The 25,621-nt window shown below is 38.3% G+C and overlaps 1 protein-coding gene across 5 annotated transcripts in view; it reads right to left on the reverse strand.

Moving 5' to 3' along the window:
- The window catches only part of XRCC4 (X-ray repair cross complementing 4), a 317,922-nt gene that overhangs the window by 12,187 nt on the left and 280,114 nt on the right, over positions 1-25,621 (reverse strand). For 3 of the 5 annotated variants that reach the window (XR_013556206.2, XR_009611644.3, XR_013556174.2), the window contains one exon: positions 17,986-18,035. The gene's annotated coding sequence lies outside the window, so the exon portion shown is untranslated. Of the gene's footprint in view, positions 1-5,838; positions 6,773-17,985; positions 18,036-25,621 lie in introns of those variants that run through there. The other 2 variants (XR_013556203.2, XR_013556205.2) reach the window with 2 other exon arrangements.

Below are 25,621 nucleotides of genomic sequence, written 5' to 3' on the forward strand. Positions count from 1 at the left end.
AGAGCCCGACGTGGGGCTCGAACTCACAAACCACAAGATCATGACCTGAGCCGAAGTCGGATGCTTAACCCACTGAGCCACCCAGGTGCCCCAAGATGGCTAGAATCAAAATGTCAGATAACAACAAACGTTGGTGAGAATATGCAGAGTTTAGAAAACTATACACTGTTGGTGGGAATGTAAGATGGTGCAGCCACTTTGGAAAATGGTCTGGTAGTTTCTCAAAGTTACCCATGTGCCCTAGCAATTCCACTCTTAGATATATATCTGAGAGAAATGAAAACATATGTCAACATAAAAACGTGCACACAGATGTTCCTAGTAGCAATGTTCCAAAAATGGGAACAACTTTTATGTCTATCAGCTGATGAAAAAATAAACAAATAATGGTATATCCATGCAAGGGAATATTATTCAGCAATAAAAAGGAGTGAAGTACCGAGACATGCTACAACATTGATGAACCTGACACAAAAGACCACATAAGAGAAAAAAGCCTGACACAAAAGACCACATATTGTATGATTCCACTTATATGAAATGTCCAGAAAAGCCAAATCTATAGAAACAGAAGGTAGATTAATAGGGCTGCCTAGAGCTATGGGGTATGGCCTAGGAGTAAGGGGATATGGGGTTGACTGCTAATGGGTGTGGTATTTCTTTTTGTGGTAATAAAAATGGTCTGGATTATGTTAGTGTTGGTGGATGCATAACTCTGTGAATATAATAAAAAGCATGTAATATAAATGGGTGAATTGTATGGTATGCGAATTATTATCTCAAAGGTGTTACCAAAGAAATGTAAATGTATATTTAAAAAAACTTACTGGTGATGCTTGTAAAAATGCAGATGACTGAGCCCTTCCTCACACTTACTAAATTAGAATTTTCTGTGACTGAAACCCAGGAATGTATAATATAAAAAAGTCCACTAGTCATTCTCATAGGCAGTAAGTTTGTTGGCCACATGACCAGTTATGTCATATGAATTAATTGTATTATATTTTTTGTTACAGTTTTTACTGGGAGATTTTTCCTTGTAATAAGTGTGGCATTTCAAGTTCAACAGCTGAGAAATAGTTTGGATAAGACAAAACTCTCTCTTCAGTGTTAATACTTACAGGCAACAAAGTGGAAGAATCTATCTTTTCAGTTTTCCCACTTGGGTGCTCAATGATAAAAATTAAAGGTAGTAAAAATGAAAACCAAGTAAAATTTTGTAATTCATGGTAGAAATTTCCACCATCAATACCATCAACCAAATAAAGACAAGAAGACTAGAAAATTTCTAAAACTTGGGGGATCTAGTTTCTATTTGCCCCTTTGCCACCAACTACTAGGATGAGATTTCATCATTCATATCTCCAACCCTAGCCATTCCTTTGACAGTGTTTACTAAATCTGAATGAAAGTTTGAGATGAAGGTTATTATTTCAACTGCATGACACAATTAATGTTAAAAAGCTAAATATTCCTATTCAAGATATTTTTACTCTTGGATTGAATAACTGTCTTTATATTTGTACAGAATGTTGGTATTTACAAAGTTACAAAGTTAGTATTCACTGGACACTTAATCCTGGAATAATCACTGTGCAATATATGTGGAAGATTATAATAGGCCTTCTGACAGAGACTTCTAGTTGTTCCCCAAGTTGGAAATGTACCCAGCATTTGTTTTCATTAGATATTGTAAGACATCAGATATGGAAATGATCATCATGAAGGAAGTAGTCTGCATTCACAGATCTCTAGAAATAGATGTATTGCATGTCACAAAGGGCCACACAGAGAAGGACAGGAACGGTCAGGAGCCGGGGGTGAAAGCAGAGCATGGCCCAAAGTCTATTATTAGATTTTATTTTATTTTGTTTTATTTTATTTTATTTTATTTTATGTGTGGCAAGTTATGGGTGAGACAGGGTAGCTACACTGAAAACTTTAGGATTGGATAGTTTGAATAGTTTTGGCAGTCTTTGGGCTACAGAGATGGTCTCTAGTGGTCAGGTACCTGGCCCTGGGGAGTTCTGGGGCGGGTACTGGCTTGGTGTATGAGCTTGATAAAGGAGTTGGTTGGGGGTGTGGGCTCTGGATTGGTGGGTTTGTATATCGACAGCACACTCCCAGGAGAGTTGTTCGCCATTTCTAAGAATTAGCTAGCTCCAGGAAGGGTAGTCTCTTGATTAAGGCTCTAAATGTCAGTGCATCAGGAATATAGAAAATAAGGAAATATAATCAATATACTTCCCCCAACTACATGTCTGCTCACTACGTCACATATCTGTCCTAGAATGCTTGAATCATCACTACTGGAAAAATGACATTTCCCAGATTCTCCTGCAGGCAGGAAAGACCACATGATTCATTTCTTGCCAATAAGACAGGGGAGGAAATGATGTGAACAACTTCTAGGACATGTCCTTCAAGGATGGCAACATGGTCCCTCTTCCCTTCTTCCCTCATCCTGCTGCCTAAAATGTCGATGTGGCAGGTGGCTTTCTTGGATCATATGTATAAGGGCAACAGCAGAGGGACGGCAGAAAAGCAAGAGAAAGGGAGTACTCACACTCACGGGCACTGAATGTTTGCCATGCCAATGTTGACCTGTTGATCTGCTTACATTTAATCAGATTGTTTTATGAGAGAGAAATAAACTTACAGCTTGTTAAGTCACTCTAATTTTGAGCCTCTGTTACAAAGATAAGACCTATATCTTAACTGATAGAGCTGAGCTATTGTGTAGAGTTGTGCAAACACCTTTCGCACTGCACGGTGGACAGCCTCTGTTCTGTCCACGGCAGCCATGAATGTGTACCATTTCTCAGATGAGGACAGGGAGTGTCAAGAAGGTTAGGACATCCTTTTAGTAAATCATAGTAAATCTGAAGCCCTACAAGGATTATAGAACCCAAGGGAGATAATACGCCAGTTTTACTCTAAAATGAAATACAATAATATATCAACATTCTCAGGCAAAAGATAAAAAAAATGTTAAGTACCCACATTCAATATTTGCTTACTTAGAAATGAACATAAGAGATTTAAACAAAAATAGAATTGGAGAGAATTCTGCTGAATGTTGTTCAACATGCTCAGAGGAATAGGATATCTCTTTAAATTCAAAAGCCAAAGTGACAGGCTGTGCGTAGGGGCAGTTATAATGCCTGTGTGTGTGGGTCTATCATTTGCATGCATTACGATGGAAATTGAGCATCCATATTTTACTTACATGTGCCAGTGAAGTGATTGCACTTCCCAGATCCCTTTGTACACATAATTACTTGATTTGTGAGCCAAATGTGTGGTTTAAGGATGGAAATAGGTACACAGCAACTCCATTTGGAAGGTCCAATTTTGACTTAAATGACTAGAAACTTTTTTTTTTTAATGAAAGAAAGATTAGATATAGGATTTAAATTTAGTTTATTTAAAACACTTGATATTTAGGGATTCATTTTTTTTGAAGGGTTCACTTCAAATTAAAATTGCACTTAAATTGGGAGATATAGTTAAGTGATGATTGGGATAATTAATCTGTAAGAAGAAAACAATCAGAAAGTATTGTTTTATCAGTAGGCTATATATATATCAGCTCTGCAGCTTTAAGAAAAATAGTGTCAACATTTTATATTTAAATGATTCGTCATGGGGGAGGGGAAGGAAGAAAAGAAGAAAAAGAAAAAAAAAAAAAAAGAGGTTAGAGTGGGAGAGAGCCAAAGCATAAGAGACTGTTAAAAATTGAAAACAGGGGCGCCTGGGTGGCTCAGTCGGTTAAGCGTCCGACTTCAGCTCAGGTCACGATCTCACAGACCGTGGGTTCCAGCCCCGTGTGGGGCTCTGGGCTGATGGCTCAGAGTCTGGAGCCTGCTTCCGGTTCTGTGTCTCCCTCTCTGCCCCTCCCCCGTTCATACTCTGTCTCTCTCTGTCTCAAAAATAAACGTAAAAAAACAAAAACAAAAACAAATCCTGAGAACAAACTGAGGGTTGATGGGGGGTGGGATGGAGGGGAGGGTGGAGGATGGGTATTGAGGAGGGCACCTTTTGGGATGAGCACTGGGTGTTGTATGGAAACCAACTTGACAATAAATTTCATATATTGGAAAAAAAAATAAATGATTCGCAAAAACATCCTGCAATTATCTGCCAGTTGTTCTAAAACACTCGTCATAATACTAGCAATTGCAAAACTGAATTTTGTCTCCACACATCTAAGAGATAACTTTTCTAAAAACACCCTGGGATTTATAGTTTAATATTCTCAAAAGTTTTCCACTTCCTTGAAAAGTCAATTTTTTTCCTTTTGTGCAAGTATGTTCCATAGGAAATGGAATAGTCTTTTAAAAATTTTTTTAATGTTTTATTTATTTTTGAGAGAGAGAGAGAGAGAGAGAGAGTGTGTGAGCGGGGGAGGGCAGAGAGAGCGGGAGACACAGAGTAGGAAGCAGGCTCCAAGCTCTGAGTTGTCAGCACAGAGCCCCATGCGGGCTTGAATCTGAGCTGAAGTTGTACGTTTAACGGATTGAGCCACCCAGGTGCCCCGGAAACGGAATAGTCTTATAGCAAACGTTCTTTACTGATTTAGAAGTTTCCCTACCCATACCTACTGCTGTATTAATTAATATAAACAAAACATTACACTATCTACTATATCCCAAGTTGTAATTAGTAAAAGTGCAGGAGGACTTGTGGCCTCAGGCGAAGACCCCTGGGGGTGCTGGACTCCCTTGGCTGCTGGTGGCTGACATGGGGCAGTGCTGGTAGCCATCTTGAAATAATAGTTTTAGAACAATTTTAACCTAAAATGCTGGGTAAAGTTACACTCAAGAAGTTTGCAGCCAACAGTAGTTTCTAAATTGAATAGGACAACCACCGTTAAATTTTAAAAAGGATGTTGTCGTTGGTTAAAGTAAATGCACAGTGCTGGCATTAATTTTTAACTTCTATTTTGGTGACAAATCTAATCATTATACTATCCCCCTGGTATGGAAACCAAAATATTTTGCTTCCAGGGTAGTATTGGTCCAAAAGATACCATAATCTCAGATGAACTCTAAATTTCTCTATTTCATTTTCCAAATATGATTATACTAGTAATAAAAATAATAATGACAACAAAAATAATAGTCATAATAGCCACCAATCATTGAGCACCTAATGTAGGCCAAGCATATCTTCATGATAACTTTGAAAAGGAGGTATTATTATTCTAGTTTCACAGAAGAGAAAAGTAAAATTCAGAGAGGAAGGACAGTCCCTCAAGCAGCCAAAATATAACTGATTCCTCCACTGCTACTTTTCCATGTACCACATACCTTCTATGTCTCTATATAATCATATATTCCCATGATAGGCTGCAACTGAATTTCCAAAGAATATTGTAACTTTCCCAGGAAGTTGTTACTATTTAGATAGGGGCCCATTTATTACTACTATTTTCTTTCTTCTTTATTAAACTGAAGCTGAACAGAACAAGAACTGCCCTGCTCCCACCCTCCTTAAAAAAAAAAAAAAAAAAAAAAAAAAAAAAGGGAGGGAGGGGGAAGTGTGTGGTAAAACTACTTACCACATTTGTGTGGCCTCGAACTTAGAAAAGTGCTCTGTAAGTCCTTCCCATCCCGGACATTCTGATAAATTCAGTTCTGGGGACATATTATTTTTATTTTGATAATTTGTCTTCAACCTCATTCCATTTTACGCAAGAACACAGAGAAATCAATTGGTGTTTTGTTTCATTGCTTTTATTCCATTAAATGCTTCCTTTTACCTCCCCCCCTCCCCCCCCCTCCCCCCCCATGCTTCAAACTTAACAACATGATAGCATCAGCCTTGGGTATTAGCCCTCACAGATAGTAATGTTCTTGAAATAAGTTCAGTGGGACATTTTGTAATAACGTTACCCATGTTCTCAGACTCCTATCAGTCTCAGAGGTAGTCATAATAAACACAAACTGGAACCTCAAAATCTTGAGGAAATTCTGGCCTTAAAAAAAAAACTGTCTTTGGAGGTCTCTCTAAAGTTAACGTAATGTTTACAAATTGGGTCAATAATCTATAAAAACAAAAACAGCAATCGTTTGAGAAGATAACTGAGAAACCCCTGTTTATACGGTACTAAAAAATACAAACCTAAAATTTTCCAACAAAAGCAAGGCAGTGATTTCATAAGAATAGGACTCCGGAAGGGGAAACTGATCAGTAAAAGTTTTGGCATTTCAAGTGCTCCATTTCCTTAAATAAAGAGAAATTGGGATTTTGAAAACCGGTTTTGTGGCATTTTCATGAAAGTCTAAAGTTTGTAAAGCATGTTTAATGAACATCAGTTCATTTGTTAAAATAGCTTTGAGGCAGTCTTGTTGCCATGTAAAATCTAGTCCTGACTCCAAGTGTTTTCATCTTACTGATATAGCACTTAGAGATACCATGCACTTAGCAATCCTAGGTCACACATCGTGACCTGAAGTGTATATCACAGAGAGCCTCCTCAAGTTCATCTATTTTTGTTACCTCTTGGCCACAAAGCACAACGTGTTTCAGTTTTAATTATTTCTGGAAATTACGATAGCCTGATGAGCTCGTAATGAACACTTTGCACATTCCAGAAATTTCCAACTCAAATATTGATGATTTTCCTTACAACGAATCATCTTAAAAGTTAATTCCCCTGTGGCTTCTACCTTTGAAAACATCTGCTCTTTTAGAACATCTTCTTGCCTTCATATTTTTCACTTCTGTAACTTGCAAACTTCTTTCCCTGTCTCCCACCTTTGTTTATCTAGAAAAAAAGGACCAACACTTCAAGACGTGGATTAAATGTACAGTAGTCCATGAAGATTTTCTGAAGTGACTCCCCTGCTTAGACCCCAACCCCTGCTCCAGCTGCCTGTCAAAATAGCTACTGTAAATTGTGTGCCCTTGCACTATGACATGTATCCCAGAATTGCTACAATTCATGGACTCCATGAGACTTCGCAGGGGCCATGTTTGTACTTGTATCCCAGTTTCTGGAGCAGTGCTTGAAACCTACATATCCTGAAACTTATTAGGTGAAAACGAATGATGAGAAAGAACAAGGCTGGTTTAGATTTTTAGATACTTTTGTTTCCTTCTCAGTCCTCACAATGAAGTAAAATCATTAGTGCACCTATTTTGTCATCATTGAAAAATGAGCCTCGGACACAGGGAGCTGAAATAGCAAGGGACTGCCTGGGTTTGAAACATGGCTTCACCGGTTTCCTGGCTAAATAAACTTAGAAAAGTAACTTCATTCATTCTTCTCCCCAAAAAGAATTCCTGGGTCCATTCATGTGTAAAATAGGTATTGTAACACTGTTTACACCTCACAGGATTCTCCTGAGGACTAGAGGATGTCAGATGCACAGGAGGCTTTGCCCAAGGCCCTGAGGTGCAATCAGCTCTTATACATGACAAATAATTAGGTTAGTGTCTCATAAACTATTTGCTATTTATTTATTTTTGGGTGAGCACAAGCTGGGGAGGAGCACAGAGAGGGGGACAGAGGATCCGAAGCAAGCTGCAGGCTAACAGGCTGACAGCAGTGAGCCTTATGTGGGGTTGGAGCTCACCAACTGTGAGATCATGACCTGAGCTGAAGTTGGAGGCTCAAATAACTGAGCCATCCAGGAGCCCCTCTAGCTAAAAAAAAATTGTCACTTTGTGGTGGCTTTTCCTTCTCCTGCTCCTCTTCTCCCCCCAGCGTCTTTATTGAGATACGAGTGACACATAATAATGTGTCCAGAGTTGGAAGATGAAAAAAATTCTGGTGATGGTTGCGACAAACAACATGAACGTACTTAATGTCACTGAACTGTACAGTTAAAAATGATCAAAATGGTAAATTTTCTATCATGTATCTTTTACCACAATATCAAACATTTAAAACATACTTTAAAATGACACACAATAAACTTCACATATTAAAAGTGTACAATATTTTTGGCTACTTTTGACATATGCATACACCTGTGACACCACTGCCCCAGGAAAAACAATGAACATATTCATCATCTCCAAAATATTCCTTGTGTCACTGTGTCATCTGCCCCTCCTCCACCTCTGCCCCCACTCACAGCCAACCACTGATATTCTTTCTATCAGTAATCTATAGATTACTATATATTTTCAGGGCGCCGGGGTGTCTCAGTGGCTTAAGCATCTGACTTTGGCTCAGGTCATGATCTCGTGGTTTGTGGGTCCCAGCACTGTGTTGGGCTCTGTGCTGACAGCTCACAGCCTGGAGCCTGCGTCAGATTCTGTGTCTCTCTCTTCTGTCCCTCTCTCAAAAATAAATAAATACACATTTAAAAAATTAAATAAAAAAATATGGGTTTTCCAGAATTTTATATAAGGGGAGTATGTACTGTATTTAGTCTGGCTTCTTTCTCTGAGATTTATCCATGCTGTTGTAAGTATCAACAGATTATTCCTTTTAATTGTTGAGTAGAATTCTGTTGTATGTATTTTATCAGTGTGTTATCCATTCATCTCTTGATGGACATTTGGTTGGTGTCCAGTTTTTTAGCCATTGCAAATAAAGATGCTATGAGTAGTCACATACAAATCTAAGGACATATGCTTTCATTCTATTGGGCAAATAAGAGTAAAAGGATTGGATCTCATGGTATGTGTATGTTTAACTTCTTAAAGAAACTGTTAAATTGTCCAAAGTCACTGAGCCCTTTATATGACCACCAGCAGTGACTGAGAGCTTCAGTTCATCCATGGCTTGGACATATGGCACTATGGCCTGGAAACTTTCTTGGCAGTAAATTGGGACAACGGTGGGGCTCACCTTGTTTATTTCCTGTCAGGTATCTCTTATGTTTTCTCACCTGACTTCCAGGTACTTTAAAGCCATTGTTTAATACACTTTGTCCAATTTTCCAGTAATTTCTGGTAAGGGGATAGATCTAGACTCTTTCATTCTACCTTGGTCACAAGTGTAACTCTTACATGCCTTCATTCTTATGATGTGAACACTTTAAATTACCAAGGAAACTAAGAAAGAAACGACCATTAAATGAAATGACAGTCATATCTCATGCTTTCTAATATTTCAGTTTATAGTGGATTCCAAATAATTAGTCTATTATTTATATTGTGTGACATTTGGATTTGGATCTTTATTATCAAGTAGGTTGAACATAAGAAAATGCAATTTCTCACCGATTTATCTAGGGAGAAGAGGAGCAAAAGGGATATATCACTCTATCTTGGCCAGTTAGTTGCTTTTATGCTATTTCATACTAGCATCAGAAAAGAAAAAGGACTATGGAGTTGCTCAGTTCTGAACCTGATCAACTGTAAGAACGTAATAAATGAAGACCGTTACTGATTTGGTTTGGGTAGCTCAGAAACACAATTATACATCAGCTGAACTGCAAGAGATACTTCTAAGGAATGTTCACTTATCCTACTTTATCTCTCCTATGGTTGATCAGGCAATTCTCATCAAATAGGTTTTGTAAAGAACCCACTTGCCTTAGGTGCTCTGGTGGCTGATGAATAGATACCACATTATGCTTTGCATTTTTTCTGGTGTCAACAGAACACTTCATCTGTTAAGAGACTATTTCCTGGCTTTGGGGAGTTAGTTTAAGCTAAATGCAGCCCTCCAATGAACCAAAAGGAACGTCAGTCCCTGAGACACTCTGATCTGAGTCACTGGTTATTATTTCAGGGGAAGTCAGAGACAGGAGAGGTCGTGAGCTTCTGGATATGAAGCGTTCTAATTAGTGCACATTTTAGGATCCGGTTCCCTCATGTAACCCTTCCATCTTTGATTTGTTTAGAATGAAGGCCAATTTAGATGAGAAAACTATTGTAGACTCCAGGTGGAATAGCTGACATGTATACATTGAGGTGGTGGGGGTGGAAAGTGACAAACCTTCAGGAGAAGTGAAATGGTTCCCAGAAGGTTGAGTAATCTTTGGGGGAGCCTCTCACAGGTGGTGAGTGTCCCGAGGCAAAGAGGAGGCCCTGACTACTAGGTGTTCATTGGTAATAAATCCCTTCAATGCAGGTTCAGACTGGGGATGGCAATGGGGAAGTAAAATACTGTCACTATGTATAAAAGGGCTGCAAATAAATGCACCCGCTTTTCAAGAGCTTCAAACATTAACTTTTTTTGGTGCCAGAAGCCCTGAAGTGAGGCAAAACAAAAACAGTGGTAAAGAGTAAAGGGTGAGAAAGAACAGAAAGCTTAAGTGGTATAGGCTGAAGTCTTTAACAACTACAAAGTCAATGTTCTACCATAATTTTTGAAAAATCATTTTTACCTTTTTTCCCCAGTTTTTGGATCATGGCAAAATGCAGATAACATAAAGTACACTATTTTAAATAACCATTTTTAAGTGTACAGCTCAGTGATATTCAGTACATTCGTACTGTTGTGCAAACATCACCACCACCCATCTCCAGAGCTCTTTTCATATTGAAAAAATGAAATTCAATAGCCATGAAACACTAACTCCTCATTCCCCTGTCCCCTCAGCCCCTGGCAACCATCATTTCACTTTCTGTCTCAATAGTTTCGACTATTCCATGCACTTTACAGAGTGAAATGTCTGTCTTTCTGTCAGTACCACACTGTTTTGATTACTATAGCCTTGTGGTAAGCTTTGAAATCAGAAAGTATGAGTTCTCCAGCTTTGTTCTTTTTCAGTATTTTTTGGCTATTCTAGGTTCCTTGAGATTTTTCTCTTTCTGTAAAAAATGTCATTGGGATTTTGAGAGAAGTTGCATTAAATCTACAGATCACTTTGGCTAGCATGACCACTGTAACAATATTAAATTTTCTGTGTCTTCTTTAATTATTTCAGCAATGTTTTGTCATTTTTATTGCACGAGTCCTTCACCTTCTTGGCTATATTAATTCCTAAGTATTTTACTCTTTCTAATGCTATGGTAAATATAATTGTTTTCTTAACTTTGAAGAAGTTCCAGTTTAAGGAGAAAACATTAGAGCAAAATAGTTACGGTCAAAATTTAAAGGTAAATCGGTATTATAATGTATATCTGAGAATCCTTTCTTAAAAAAAAAATATGAACACAACTACATGATAGACATTCTATAAATGACAGACATTGATAAAGTATGTAATAACAACATGACTGAACAGCTTTAAATGGTTTTATATTTTCTTAATCACAGTGGTCATATATATGTACAAGCCCTACTAACTACTGAGACTAGATGAGCCATAGATAACCTCCAATATCTCTGTAATCCACAAATTGGCTACCATTATTATATATGGTGTCTGACAAAGTCAGGAAACATAAGAGAAATTTTTGTTTGAACAGTCAATATTTACATTTTCAAATGAAATGCATAATATTTTGTCTTCAACCTCTAGCCAATTTGTCAGGTGCAATATCTCTAAATGTTTATTTATTTTTGCAAGAGACAGAGTGCAAGCAGGGGAGGGGCAGAGAGGGAGGGAGACACAGAATCTGAAGCAGGTTCTAGGCTCTGAGCTGTCAGCACAGAGCCCAACGCAGGGCTCAAACTCACCAACTGGGAGATCATGACCTGAGCCGAAGTCGGTTGCTTAACTGACTGAGCCACCCAGGCGCCCCTCAGGTGCAGTATCTCTAAATTTAAACAATAGTTCCTATTGCTAATCTGTAAAAGAAGTCTCCATACACTATTCTCTCTAGATCTCCAGACTCAAGGATATTGAAAGATCTGGAAATCCTTCAGCTAAATGCACATATATATACACACACACCTACATACAATAGCCCTACCCAAGAAGGTTTTATCTCAATTAACCTAGCATTTCCCAAACTTAACATCTTGATGGTAAGCTCCCTGAGGTCATAGACAGTGTATCTCTAGCACCTATTAAAGTACCTGACACACAGAGATGTCAACCCAGATCAGGTGAATGAATGAATGAATGAATGAATGAATAAAGTTTGGGAAACCAATAACTAAACCAGTTTGGTGCTTTCATAGGCCAGAGATCATAAAAAATGTAATTCCAAAGTTAAATCTGTTTTGACACCTGAAACAATCCAGTAACACTATCACTATCCTTTGTAGCCTTTAAGGTCTGGTTAAGTCTCACTACTTCTAAGACTCTTTCTCTTATTACTGCAGTCGTCATCAATCTTCTTCTCTGAAATTTTATAGCACTTTTAGTCTTTACCACATAATTTATACCCAGCTTGTAGAATTCACTATGGCATGTTTGATTTATGGCTATTTGACTTCTGGCTATGCACATTTCTGGTGCTCTGTGAATTATAACTCTCATACGATAACAAGCATGCAGCACACCAATAAACCTCTTATTATTAATAACTATTGTACAATTAATAACTTTACAGCCCTTTATATCAATAAGGTTCATTTAAAACTATTGTCTCATTTGATTTCACAATGGTGGTGCAGTGGATATTAGTGCAATTATTCCCTTTTTGTAGATGGTGCAACTAAGAACCGAAGAAGTTAAATAATGTTTCAGTGATTAGATATTTGTTAGATTATGGACTAAACCCAGCATCTATGACATCCAAAGCCCATTTATTTGCCTCCCTGTCTGTTTTCTGACTGAAAACAGAAGTAAGCCTTGCTCTGACATTCAGAATACATACAATTCTCCAGTCTTTCTGCCCTTCACAACTTTTATCCCAGAAACTAGTTTCTAGACAATCAGTGATTCAAGAGGCTGAAAGGAGAGAGAGAAAGAAAGAGGAAGTAGAGAGAAGTCCAAGGGAAGTAAAGAAAGGAAAAGATACTAAGAAGTACAGACCCAGACTGGAAGACTCTAGGCCTATCTGGCCAGCAGATGTGTTTTGTTTGGCCACCACAGAGCGTTTTTTAAAAGAGTGAGTTCATTGCCAACTTTTAAAATGGCAAGTGTTCTCATCTATATTTCTGGCTTCTCTTGAAAATATGAAATGAAAGGCAGATTAGTCTCAAATTTCTGCATGGTGATAATTTGCTCGAGCTGAGTAGTGACTGCTCCGTCAAGACAGAGAGTGCACCTTCCAGTCCCAACCCTGTCTCTGGTTTAACTCCAGGTAGCATCACTCTTCCAGCCTCTCCAGGGACTTGCAGCTGTTTCTTCTGCATAAAGAAATACAATGGGCTTTATTTTATGCCCATCTCTGACTTTCTATAGATATCTTCAGCTTTAATTTATTTATTTTAATCACCCACATCCTGATCAGAGGGCTACCTGAAGTCACACGCTTTCTTAGCCAAATAAATTCATGCGTTGAACAAATATTTACTGAGTGCCTACTATGTACCCAGAATTGTTTAGGAATCAATTTCATTAATTCAAAGTCATACCTTAGGTTTCCTCTGAAATGACTAATGATTACAAACAATTACTACCTGGTAATGAGTCAGTCTTATGGCTAAAATACAAACACTTTTAATTATGCACATTCAGGATCAAGTTTTGACAATGATTTGGCCATAAAATCCAAGCATCGCTTTAAGGATTCTAAAACGATCAAGTAACACTGGAGTAGATCAAGGTGCCCCAAAGGATTGGTTTGGATATTCTAAAGATTTGTGATTTTGTTTCTGAACTGTGTTACATGTAAGAAAAACAATACAAGTTTTTAATTAGGTTTGCCTCAAGAAGTCAGACAGACTTTGGTTTGAAGATAACAGATGAACCAAAGCTTATTCCTTAATTCCTTAATGTGTTACCTAAAACTTTGAATAAATGGAAAGGTGAGAGCAAAGCAGGTACACAGGGATAAATGTCTCTGAATCTTATTTTCATCCCCAGACATCTCTTCAAAGCTGCTATCACACTCTATGTAGAAATTCTGCTGAATTTAATTAATCATATATGGCTCTACCTTTAATTTCTGATTTATTACAGGAAAGGTAAGGCAAGAAACTATGGTAAGTAAGATGAGACCATCAAAAAGATCTCATGTAGGGGCGCCTGGGTGGCTCAGTCGGTTGAGTGTCCGACTTCGGCTCAGGTCATGATCTCACAGCTCATGATTTCAAGCCCCGCGTTGGGCTCTGTGCTGACAGCTCGGAGCCTGGAGCCTGCTTCGGATTCTGTGTCTCCCTTTCTCTCTGCCCCTAACCCACTCACATTCTGTCTCTGTCTCTCTCAAAAATAAATAGACATCCAAAAAAAAAAAATTAAAAAAAAAAAAAAAGACCTCATGTAACTAATCACCATGTGTATTTGTATCTTGTGGCTGCCATAACCAGTTAATAGAAACATAATGGTTTAGAACAACAGAAACTTATCTTCCTAGTTATGGATTAGAAGTGTACACCCAGAAGTCAAGGTGCTGGCAATGCCACTCTCCCTCTGAAAGCTCTAGTGGAGAACATCCCTTGCCCCTCCCAAATTCTTATGGTTCTAGAGGTTCCTTGGTTTATGGCTACAAAATTCAAATATCTGCTTCTCTCTTCACATGACCTTTTCCTTTGTGTCTGTGTCTCTTCCTCTGTCTCTTAAAAAGACACTTGTCATGAGATTATCAGGGTAAACCAGGATAATCTCATTTTAAAACCATTAACTTAATTACATGTTCAAAGACCCTTTTTTCTAAATAAGGTCACATTCATAGGTTCCAGGGGTTAAGATATGGACATATTTGTTTTTGTCTGTTCACTGTTTGGACTGACTATACTATGTTTGAGCTCTTGATGAACCTTTTAGAAACATTTATACCATACAGAAATACTATTAAACTCAATTCAATGTAATGCTCATGGTTAATTCTATAAAGGGTTTAGCATCAAGTCCTTGGTCAACAACACAAGCTTTAATTCCACCATTATTTCTACAGAAAAAATTAGATGTGATTTATGACATGCCTGCTTATCTGTTTCTTGTAAATATTTAAATGTAAGTTTTGCCAAACAATGTGAGCTCTGAGAATACAAGAATTGTGCCTTATATTTATTTCTATTTTCTACTCAACACTGAAGATAGTCTAATGTATATAGATAGATATTTATTATATGCTTATTGATTAGTACGTTAATTTGAAATTAGTCTTTGTGGTCTCTGTAGAGATTTTGCTAAGGGTATGAATGTACTGGAGGAACAAGGACAGCTTCTGTATGACAGAATATTTTCCTTGGGGTCAGGGGGAAGCATGATCAAGGCTAGCTCTAGGTGTATAAATTCATTTTTTCCCCAATGGGTCCTTCTTATTTGGCTGTTTGCATCGACCTACATACCAGCTTCCAGAAGGTACAGGTAAGAAGAGCAAGCCTATAAAGTCTGTTCAAGAGCAGAGATACAAGAGTATGGCCTAGAAATCTTGACAGAATCCTTTGAATGATTTAGTTAGGACTGAGGCTCTACAGAATTGGCACTGGGAACTATGTCTATAGAACTCAGGGAGAGTGTATTAGTATTTTAGTTGGAACTGCTCTGAACAACTTTCTTGGAAGGAAGGAAAAAAGGAAGGGAGGAAGGAGGGAGGGTTGAAGAGAACTTGTGTGAATAGATATTAGGATCAATAGAAGAGTTATTTTTAGGTTCAGAGAATTTCAAAAGTTTTTTTAGACATAGTAAGAGATTTCAGAGAAAGACTAATTAAAAGTCTGTAGAGAAGTGAAGAAATTTTGCACTGGGTTGGAAGAGTAGCAAACAGAAATTAAAATAGCAGAATGTCATGAGCTGGCTAGAGGTACTTAGTAGCAGAGAAAAACTGATGAAAAAGGAAAAAAATAAATGATTGTGGAGAAGGCTGGAGAAATATAGTGCCTCAGTGTTGCAATTACTAAAGGAATAGCTGGCCAGTCTGGGGTTGCTGGAAAGAATCATTAGTGCTGGTTAAATGAATAAATTCTTGCACTAGAATAATAAAGTAACTTAGAGGCATCAGAAGTTGGGCTGAAGATTTGCAGCGATCCTCTTGATATTTCATTCATTAACCCAGAATATCTTCTCCTAAGCTTCTTTGAACTTCCATTGACAGAACATAGGGACATTTTTTTCCACATTGGAGAAAGAAAACCTACTACAATCATATCCTTTTGTTCATTTTAAGTAGAGGTCTCTTAGATTTCCTTAAGCTCAGTAAAAACATTATCCAGGCGAAGATTCCACTTTACATGGAAATAACTACTAATCCAAAGCCCTAGATTAGTGTCTAAATGGTTTTCCTTTAAACTAGGAAAATTGTAAAACTCTGAACATTTGGTGAGGAACTGGATGAAAGGCTGGGCTCTCTAGACAGTTGTGCTTGGGAGACATGTGAAGTCTACTATCCCTTTTCTGTCTGTCTAGCCAAGGCGTCTCTGAATGCTCAAGGATTGTTTTCAAACCAGATTGATAAGAGGCTAAAAAGACCCAGTCTAAGTTTGCTGGACCTTATCTTTTTCTCCTTAAAATGCCTACTGCACTGTAAATGTGAAACACAACTAGGTAAAAATGAAATCAAACGTGGTCAAAATAAACATGTTTTCCCTTACCAAGATGAATATTACTGTGATTTTTTAGTAGCAGAAGCAATGACAAAGTTGAGATGTGCGTCAGGTGGACGAAGGAGAAACTAGGGGTAAGACCCATGGGCTACAGAGAGAGAACAAAGCTCCCTCTTGTTCCAGAGGGGAGGGCACTGCCTAGGGACATGTCCACTAGGTGGCGATTCATCTCTTATATTCATCCTAAAATTGAAGGCCTGATCTGCTAAACATTATAATGGGCGTGAGAAAGGAAAATATGGATCATTTACTTTAAAAATCACTTTTCTCTGAAAATCAGTTTTGAATAATGGTGAGAACTATCCACATACCTCTTTTAGGGTGAAAATTGAGTCCTACCATTTTGGAAGATTTCATAATCAAGGTTCTGAGTATTAGAGTTGAAGAACTTTGAAGCCGAAAGCAATCTTAGAAGTCATCCCAACAATTATCCTTGCTTTGCAAATGAAAATACCGAGGACCAAAAATATCAAATCATTTGCCTAAGATTACAGTATTACACAGTAAGAGAACCAGAATTAGACTCTATATCACTTGAGTCATCCTGGTCCAGGTTAAAAGCCTTTATCAATAAAGGTGCCTATATGTCTGTTAAATTCTAGGCACAGTCCTAGATTCTAGGGATGCAAAAATAGCACTCGTCTTCAATCACCCCTTATAGTATGGTTGGAGAAACACATAATTGAATAGGCAATAGCAATGCAGAGTGCATTAAATAAGGGCTGGTGATGGTGTCTGCCTGGTTCCAGAGCAGAATGTGTCATAGGACAAAGAAGCACAGGCCCTTAAAAAAGCGAGGCAACACTGAATGTTTGGGAGAGGAGGTGACTTCAGAAGCTGGCTAGGGACTCTAACAAAGGCAAAGGTTAGGTATCACAAGCCAGCGGTTTGATGAGAAGTAAGACACTTAGTGCCAGCGGTTAACCGCAGGCGGTGCCATAACCCCAAGCTCCAGGACCCACGTTGGAGTCAGGTTGCCTCACAAATCACAAGCCCAGGCAAGTGGGTAGAGACCAGAAGATGGGCAGGATGCAGTAAGCCAGAGGGCCAGGCAAAGTAGTGAGGAAAACATCTTGATAAGGAAGCTGAACAGCAGTTGATCAGGTAACAGAGTAAGGATACAAGAATCTGGTGTGCAAGTCTATTTTGTATTAGTCAAGAAGCTTCTGATACACATTTTGCTGGGACAAGAAATAGTTCCAAGACATGAGCAGCTCAGAATCTGTTGGCAAGTTCTACACAAGTAGAACTCCACTCATTCTTTCTGTTTCTCTTGATAAAGCTATACAGAGAGGGATTCCATTTACTCACCTGGCAAGTGCACCCAGCCATGGCATTATTCTCATCAAAAGCTTAACGAAACCAGTATGCAAAATCTCAAAAACTCATGCTCATCTTAAAACATATTTAGGAAGGCTGATGAAAGGGAGAGGAGGGAAGGTATTAGATAGAGTAGGTACCTGGCCCCTTTTGAAAAGAAACTGTCTTGGAGTCCATTTATGGAGAATCTCTAGCTGTGCAAAACTTACCACATACATGCGGCCAGAAACAGTTTCCAATCGAGAGGAAGCACTGGGTCCTGGGAAAGACAGAAGCAAAACCACGGAGTGAATTGTGTGTGAGGAAGACAAGTTCTTCCTTTATCCCAGAAAATGAATGCCAACTCAGGCCAAGAGTAACCCACTCTTGCACACGTTGTGCCTGTGGATGTTGCAATATTTGCCTGTTTTCTCTTTCAGGGAATGAGCTTTTCAGACTCCAAAGAGATGCCCCAAAGAGATGTTCAGTCTCAAACCTGAACAGTGTAAACATGGCGAAGCAAGGCACCACTAGGGCAAAACAGAATTTTCTGTTGGATGCTGACTATATTCATTATCTCTAACTTTTGTCTTGAAATGTTTCACTCAAACCAAATATAAATCTTGGCTGGTTGTTGGTTTGAATTTACCAGGACTGTTCAAATTTGTTTGGAATATGCCATTTACTTAGAATATTAATTTCTGAAGATATGATTTACTATGTCCTTATCCTCCAAAAACACTATGGGATTATTTTATTATTATTATTAAGTTTATTTATTGATTTTGAGAGTGAGAACACAAATGGGGGAGGGGCAGAGAGAAGGAGAGACAGAATTCCAAGAAGGCTCTATGCCATCAGGACAGTCCGATACGGGGCTCAAACTCACAAACTGTGAGATCATGACCTGAGCCAAGATCAAGAATTGGACGTTTAACTGACTGAGATAGCCAGGTGCCCCTGGGATCATTTTAATGAATAACTCAATATGTCATGGGTCTTGGGAAGGGCTCATGTGTTGCTGACCCTTCTAAATTTTTTTTAATGTTTTTTTATTTTTTTGAGGGAGACAGAGACAGAATGTGAGTGGGTTAGGGGCAGAGAGAGAGAGGGAGACACAGAATTTGAAGCAGGCTCCAGGCTCCAAGCCATCAGCACAGAGCCTAATGCGGGGCTCGAACTCACAGAGCTGTGAGATCATGACCTGAGCTGAAGTCAGACGCTCAACCGACTGAGCCACCCAGGCGCCCCAATGACACTTCTATTTCTTTACCGATAGAAGATATGATATTTTGTCTTATAATCGCTCATTAGTTTTATGTTTTATACTTTTCTTCATTACATTTCACAATACCAAAAAAAAGGGTTTAAAAAATGTTATGGTCTATGTTTTTAAATCTGTGAGCCCCTTCAAAAAACTCAGTGAAGTGCTAGCAAACTCAATAGTGGTATTCCATGAGATTCACTGGCAATGAAAAACTAGTTTTCAACTATGCAATAATTTCTTTTTTTAGTTCCATTTTAAAGGTAAAATATTTTAATGTATATTTCCACTGTCTCTGTTTAGTGACTTGAAAACACTTCACAAATATATTTTTGCTTTCCCTAGACTCCTGACACCCAGGTGAGCCCAGTTAACCATATCATATAAATTAAGACAATGGGAATTTTGAAATTAATTTTTTCATGTTTAAACTCTACCTTTTGATCTCTCATTTCTTAGTTTTGGACTTTCTCTCTGAGGAATGTGTTCCTGGCATAGTGCTATCTGCCATTCATTCATGTCAGAAAAGTTAGTTGATTTCTCCAAAAGCATTTATCCTCTGTTAACCTACTCCAGGTCTGTTAGTGACAGACCATGAGACTCGGGGGCTCCAGATCCGTATTCGCTACACCAGATCTGAGTTTTTAATCCTTTCCTGAATGTTCTGCTAGTTTAAACTGGTTTCCCCGTCTCCCTTTGTTAGACTGTGTACGTATCTCCTCTATACAATACCAGAAACAATCCATGTGAGTCTTACACTGCCAAGTTTAGATTCAATCAAAATTTGTGGTTTTTGTTTCAAACCAACTTGAACCTTTGGTGTTTGGGACTGTTTAATTTTGGCACAGTTTTCTTCCTGTTTCCAAGAATGACCTATTATTAGGCTCAAAGTCTTCTTGCCTATCTAGCAAGTTCTTAGAAAGCAAATTATCATTGAGTGTGTGAATTTAGTAGGTTAAACATTCAGGATAATGAAATAAAGTGTGGAAGAATCTAATAAGGAACACAAAGAAAATGTACTTGAGAAAAATCATTTGTATTTAACAAAAGTCCAAAATATCCAGAAATAGCTTATAATTTTATATATTTAAAATACTAAAGAGAAAAAAACCTAGTCCTTTTTTTAAATAACTTTTTTAATGTTTTTATTTATTTTTGAGAGAGAGGGAGAGGGAGAGGGAGAGAGACAGAGAATCTGAAGCAGGCTTTGTGGTGTCAGTGCAAAGCTTGACATGGGGCTCAGACCCACAAACCATGACATCATGACCTGAACCCAAGTCAGATGCTCAACCAACTGAGCCATCCAGGCGCTCAAAACCTACCCCTTAAAATTGACCTCAAAGGGTTTTACTGTCAGGGAAAGTCTGAAATAATTTTATTTAGTTTATTGAGAAAAAAAAAAGGTCAGGTTAGAAATCAGGATATACAAATGAAAATTTTCCCTGCTAATAACCAACTACTATATAAAAGTTTTTAACCTTTGCTACTAATTTAACATTTTTTAATAGATAAGTTAATTAGTTAGTTCATTTTTTTGTTTATTTATATATTTTGGGGGGGGGGTGCAAGTGAGTGACGGTCAGAGACAGAGAAATTCCAGGAGGGGCAGAGTGGGAGAGAAGGAGAGAGAGAGAGAGAGAAAGAAAAGAGAAGTGGGACTCACCTGAAGCAGGGTTCAGGTTCACCTGAAGTGGGGCTCATGCTCACCCAAAGCAGGGCTTGACCTCACCCAATGTAGGGCTCATATTCACAAACTATGAGATCATGACCTGAGCCAAAGTCAGATGCTTAATGACTGAGCCACCCAAGGCGCCCTGAGTACCTTTTACTTTTTAATACCAAAATACTTTATTGAATGGAATGGTACAAATGTAGGAAGAAAGCAGAGATGCATATTTTGGTGACGCGTGCAGGTGGCACGTGTGAATACACTGCATTACTCACCGTGAGGAGTTCTTCCCATGGCTTGTAAGGAGGCCTCGTGGAGGCTTTACCTCTACTGTCACTGCCTCCCAGCGTGTGCTTGTCAGAGACATACGTGATGCCAGATTTTGAACCCGTGTCTTGCATAAGTTCATGACACAATCATCCATCTTTAAAATGGATTTTATCTGCTTATTTAGATAACACGTCTCAAGGAAGTCAAACAAACTATCAGTAGATAGTTTTACGACTGCAGCAGTAACAGATTCACACATTAACTAGGTGTTGCACACATCCCATTGCAGTCAGCCTGCTTTCCCATTGTTAGGGTCAGCTTTATTTATATTCTAAAGCAACTTCATCTACATTTTCGTTACTGTGGTCCTGGTAGTGGTTTTGGGGCACCTGCAAGGAGGTTGTGGTCATCATGCCAGGTACATGAGAAGAGGTGGCAGCTGCCTGGTATTGGACTGCTGGGGACTTTGTGAGAATCTGAGCACAAGACGTGGTAGTCAAGTGAGGGCATGGCTATGAGCGGCTGATCAGGTGCAAGCTTCGGGGTTCTGGCCAAGCACAGCTGAAGAAGGAAACTCCAGTCATTCTCCGCATGTAGCATCTACCCACTCACTAAAATTTTTATGCTGGTTTCAACTGTCAGAAGACAATAACAGACTTGTGTTTCTGGTGATAATGGAGAAACAGGAACCAGATAAATCCCTTTCTCTAAAACAATTAGAAGACCTAACAAAATATGTGAAGCAATAATTATAAGACCTTGGACAACAAAAGTCACAGGATCATTATCTCATAGAAGGGCACAAAGTGGGGGACTTATTGCCTGGAGGTAGTTTACAGGCCACAGAACAGGACAGTGTGAAATGTACAAAGAACACTGGTTTTACTGACTTGAGGTAGAGAGATCAGAGTTTAGTAACGCCAAGAAAGTTAAAATTCATGGGACAGAGTACCAGAGGAAGGAAATGCACACAGAGAGAGGGAGAAGAAGAGAGAAAGTGAGAGGGAGAGAGAGAGAGAGAGAGAGAGAGAGATGCAGAGAGTTAGTGAACTCTCTAGAGATCGATAGAGGGGTCCCCTGGAGTCTTGGTCTGAGTCTACACAACTATTCAGGAAAACAAGACAGGGAAGGAATCTCTAGGAAGCAGTAAGCTAAACAGCTGCCTGAGCTCACACAAGGCTGGGAACATTTCTAGTTTTTACCAGTTAGAGGAGAATGATCTTGTAGTACACAGAGACTTGGGTACAGTTCTTGAAGAGTATTGCCTTTGTCCTGGGGCTACATTAGCCCTACACTAAAGGTTGCTCTAGACATGCCCTAACAAAGCTTAAAAGCAAGACAAGAAAGGATTCAGCCAATTTCTAGCATCTTGACTGCATGCCAGAAAAATGCTCCTTAAAGGGAAACAACAAAATCTAGCAAACAGTGATGTAAATTTCATAACAACTGCTACCCAAACAAAATTTACCAGTCATGAAAAGAAGCAGAGAAATATTATTAAAAGGTAGGAGAAAATTAATTATGGGCACAAACACATATGTAATGGAGATGATGGAATTAACGTACAAACCAGACCATTAAAACAGCATCATCAATACCCTTTCAGATTCAACAAGGTGAAGGAAACGTGAACATGAGGATGAGAGAAAAAGAAGTTATAAAAATTCTCAACTAGCCTGCCTACAGATGAAAACTGGAGTATTAGAAATTAAAAAAAAAAAAATCATGGGCGGGATTAATGGTTGATTAGATACTGTAGAAGAAAATCTCAGCAAGCTTGAACTGGCAGTAATGGAAAGCATCCTAAGTGAAGCAGACAGGAAGAGCTGAAACAATCTCACCGAGCTGTGGGACACTATCAATAGGTCAAATGTACAGAGAATTACAGTTCCAGGCGAAGGGGAGAAAAGAGAACAAAAAAATATTTTAAGAAATAAATATAACATTTTTCAAATGTGTTGAAACTATAATCCCACAGATCAAAGAATCTAATTACCTCCAAGCAGGAAAAACAAGGAAAATCCAATCAAGGGATCTCATAATCAAATGCTGATAATCAATGAGAAAGAGAAAACGTTCAAAGAATCTAGAGAGAATGACATATGGCAGAAAAACAATATAAAGGATCACAGATTTCCCAGCAGAAACCACAAATTCCATAAGACAGACACACTTCTCTAAACTGCTAAAAGGCAAAAAACCAAAACTAAACAAAAACAAAAACCAAAAACAAACAAACAAAAAAACACATTATAGACAGAGGTATAAAGATAAGCAGACTTCTTGTCAGAAACTATACAAACCAGTAAACAAAGTGGCTATAACCTGTAAAGTCCTGGAAGAAAGAACTATCAACATAGAATTAATTCTACATCCAGTGAAAATATATTTCAAAAAGCAAGGTTAAATAAAGACTGTTTTCAGACAAATAAATGTTGAGAGAATTCATTATCAGTAGACCCAAAACAAAACAAATATGTTACAGGAAGTTCTTCAGACAGAAGGAAAACGATATCAAAATAAAATCTGGATCTGTACAAAGGAATGAGGACTGTCAGGAATAGTGAATATAAAATATGTTTTTTCTCATTTCTCACATGTTAAGACAATGAAATGTTTAAAGCAAAAGTAATAGCAATGTATTGTGGAGTTCAGAATATATAGAGAATATCTACAATACGTATAAATGACAGAATGATCTGTTTGCAGAATATAGGAATCATTCCTATGAATTAATAAAAAAATTAAATTTCTCACAAAAGAGAGAACACAAATGGTCCATGAGCATTCGAAAAGATTCCCAAGGGAAAATAAAGAAATGCAGCTCAATATCATGATGGGATTTTAAAATCCCATAGTGGGAACCTAAAATCCACCAATTGGCTACAATTAGAAAGTTTGACAACATTTGGTGTTGGTGACAATATATAGAAATAGAGACTGCTGGTTTAAGTACTGTGGGGGAAAATGCATGGGCTAGTAAAATTCTACTCATAAGTATCGTCTGTAAAGAAATTCTTGAGTGTGTATACTGGGAGATCTATACAAGAACATGCGTCCTGACAATCTCTGTAGTACTAAAAACTTAGAAACTGAAATGTATGCTGACAATCAAATGGAAAAATTAATTACAGTATAGTCTTACAATGATACCCTGTACACCACTGGGGGGGAAAAACAATTTATAGTTACATGCAACAGTGTGAATAAATCACAGAACCATAACTTTAAACAGAAATAGTAAGTCACCTACTGTTTATCATTTATATGATACAATGCCAAAACCAGGACAAACTAAATAAAATATTAGTGTCTTTCCACTAGATTCTTCAGTATATTTATCACAGCAATACTAAAGTCCCTATGTGATATATCTTACATTTGGCTGTCTCTGCATCTGATTCTGTTGACCATCTGATTCTTTTCTCCTCTTGACTGTGGCCCCAATATTTTTACCACTTGGCATAACCCAAGTTGTGTGCCCAGTATTGTGTGCACAAGAAACTGCACAAGAAGAATATTTGCCTCTAGAATAAGGCATGCCCTATTGCCATCATGGCACCAATATAAACACTGAGTCAATCTTCTCTACAGATCAGCTGGGTCTTGTCTTTGTTACAGTTTTAGTTATTCAGTTCACCATTGGATTCAAGTGACTTGATGGAGGAATCAGGACCTTCCCTTAGGTAGGACCTCAGATCTGAGCAGTTACATAACTCCAGAGCTCTTTGTACACTAGAGCCCCGTCTCCAGTTCTTTGAATGTGGGATTTATCTCTTTGCTTTACAGCTTGTGAAAGTCAGATTTTCAGGATTCTAAAGAGTTCCCTTTGCTCTCTAGGGCTGTGATTCGCCTTCTGTGTCTGGCCCTAGCCTTGAGAAGGCTGAGATGATGCATTTAGTGCAGGCCTTAGCAGTCTTGAAGAGCTTTCACCCTCCTGCCAGGCTCCCAACCTTCAGAGATACTACCTAGCTCTCAAGGAGGGCCTGGAGATCCCCAGAGGCATTTCTCTTCATTCTCCTGGCCTGACTCCAGCCTTCAGCAGTTTACCCAGTGCACTCAGGGAAGCCCAGGGGAAAGAGTTGGTGGGTAGGTGGAGACTTGCTCTGGGTTTGGACTCCTTGAGATCTTAAACTGTTCAACCAGATCACCTGCAGCTGTTTTTTTGTTACTCCCTTCTGTGACAGATTTCTCCTCCCATTGCGCAATAGACATTAAAGTAGCCACAGATCTCTTGTTTCCTGAAAACGGCTAATTACCTCCTGGATTGTAGTCCACTAAGCTTTCTTAAATCTTCAGAACTCTGATTAGTTTTAAATACCCAAACTGTGTAAGTTATCTGGGCTGTCCTCATCATTAGGTAGGAATGACAAACTTAGGACTTACTAAATTGTAAGTGGAAGCGAAAGATGAAGTTTAAGTTTTGAAAAGGATTTGCACACGGGCCCTTTAAAAAACTGCATGGTTTTGTTACTGAATTAAAAAGTATTGCACAATCATTATGAAAACTCAAATTATATGAAATTTACAAAAATCTCAGATACATAAATATTGAACATTTCTTAGAGCCACCATCTGGACTAATTGTATGTAAGAGTTTGTTGTAGTACTACTCTAAATAGTGAACACAATTTCTAATTGCAAAAACTATGTGATTCACCAA

Source organism: Panthera onca, chromosome A1 (genome assembly GCF_046562875.1).
Source record: "Panthera onca isolate mPanOnc1 chromosome A1, mPanOnc1 haplotype 2, whole genome shotgun sequence".
Lineage (NCBI taxonomy): Eukaryota > Metazoa > Chordata > Mammalia > Carnivora > Felidae > Panthera > Panthera onca.